Genomic DNA, 2,188 nt, shown 5'->3' on the forward strand with positions numbered 1-2,188 from the left:
CCCCGTGAAATCCTGCTGGAAACTTGACGGAGAACCATTGTTTTCTCTTCCTACAGATTTCTGTCCTGCTGATTTTTGTCGTTGACTTTAACAAAGTGGATGCTTGTAACAGGATGTACTAGACCCAATTATGCGCCAAAAGATATGGATGGACGTGCTTTTTTTTTCTTTTTTTCCAGTTCATCTTGTCCTGAACATTGGGAATCAACAGTTTTTTGTTTATTTTTAATGTTCCGGATGCTGAATTGGTTTCGACCGAGCGCTCGCCATTTTATTGAAAAATAAGTGTATCCTAGTGTGTCAGCTTGACTTAAGGCTCATTGCGATGTCCTAATGTTTCATGTTACCTTTTTGCCTGATATCCTTCACTGCATTTTTTTCTGAGCTTTTCCTCAAAAGGTTCTTAATCTGGTCCAGCATCCTGTTGCACGAGCATTTCCAGGCTTTAAACTGTCTCCATGAATGCTTGACTGGCAGGACAGATGTATTCACCCGTCTGTATTTGATTGTACAGAGATTTGTAAATAATAATATTAATAATAATAATAATAATATGATATATTAGACACCAGCAATCTGTCTGTTGATGAAGTGGTTTTGAGTGTTCAGAACCTGGCTTCCCCAAACGCAGCTCAGCACTTAAAGCAGACAGAAGAAGCATTGAGATAAACATTTTTCATCTGTGGATCTCCTCCACCAACACCGAACCGTTGATCAGAGATAATATCTGAGGGCTTTAAAGGTTAGTTCATCCAACCTTCACTCGGTTGTTTGGATGCTTTCACTGCTGGATTTCAGTGCCGGCTGTTCACCTCGGCCCCTCTGAGCCTGAGAGGTTTTGGGAAGCCCAGTGCTGGTTGTTGCTGTCAGTTCTGCTGCTGCTTTTAATGTCGATTTGAAGTTTAAAAAAAAAAAAGAAATAAAAATAAAAGTGAAGGATTGATTCAAACAAACTGACATTTTAAAGGAAAAAGGCTCCTTGCCTTGTGCAATGTGTACTGAAGTGAAGATTTTTTTTTTCTAACAAAGAATTAAACTAAAACTGGATAAGAAATCTGTTCTGGATTTTCATGTATTCGTGTATTTGTTATTGACTAGCAAATGATAACTTTAATGAAGTTTGCAGAAAGTAGTATACATTTGATTAATTTAAACTAATTTAAGATGGCTGCCAGAGCCAACTGACTTAAAAAAAAACACAAAAATGGCTAAAACTCTGTCACTTTTACAGATACTGACCTACAGTTTGGTGTGGTAATAAGCTAGGACTGATCCCCAACACGTTTTCTGAGCACTAACAAATTATACAAGATATTTATTTAAAATTTTACCATTATCTAGTTGAAAAGAACTCTGTCAGCAAAATATGTCAAGAACCACAGGACAGATTTTAATGAAACTTTCAGGAATTAGTCACTGGATGCACCTCTACATCTGATTAACTTTCAGAGTCAAGTTCACAACGACTGCCACAACTAATCCACATTAGCTGCCACAAAATGGCTCTAACTCACTCAGTTATAACTCTGCTATAATAATGTTGTCATTTCTCAACATAAGAGGATTCTAGTCTAAACCTCTGACATGAAAGGCAGCAGACATATACAAACTCATTGTTTGCAGCTAAACTAAACATAATTTTCATCTATTAGTGAGTTTATTTCACAATAAACTGCTTAACTGATTTATATCAGGGGCTGGTATTTGATGAGTCATTCTCTAACTGAATATTTACATTGCAAATCTTCCTTGTGGATTCCCAGTCATCTAGGACCTCACCTGGCAAATAGTTGCTTTGTTTTTAAACCTTTAGAACAGTACAAAGATGATGTGGGTTAAAGTAGGGGTAGGAGGGTTGTCCTCCATGATTATTGATAATAAGAGCTTGCTCAGTAATGCCACTGTTATTCATTACCTCTGCCTGCTGTACGTGCATAGATGGACATTGTACAACTTTCTCCTTCCATCTATAGAAAGTAGGAAGAGTTATGTGTGCATCTTATCATAAAGCTGAGGGTTAAAACTGTTTTTCAGGAAAAAGTTAATGACAAAACTACTTTCACATAAAATGTCAAACAGTCATTTTATTATACAGTGTTTATAGTGTTATAAAATGTAAAAAGGAAAACAAACACTGGAGGGGGGGCTCTCTTTCTCCTTTAGCTCCTCCTTCTTTCTTTCCTTAAAG

This window comes from Kryptolebias marmoratus, linkage group LG22 (genome assembly GCF_001649575.2).
Source record: "Kryptolebias marmoratus isolate JLee-2015 linkage group LG22, ASM164957v2, whole genome shotgun sequence".
Lineage (NCBI taxonomy): Eukaryota > Metazoa > Chordata > Actinopteri > Cyprinodontiformes > Rivulidae > Kryptolebias > Kryptolebias marmoratus.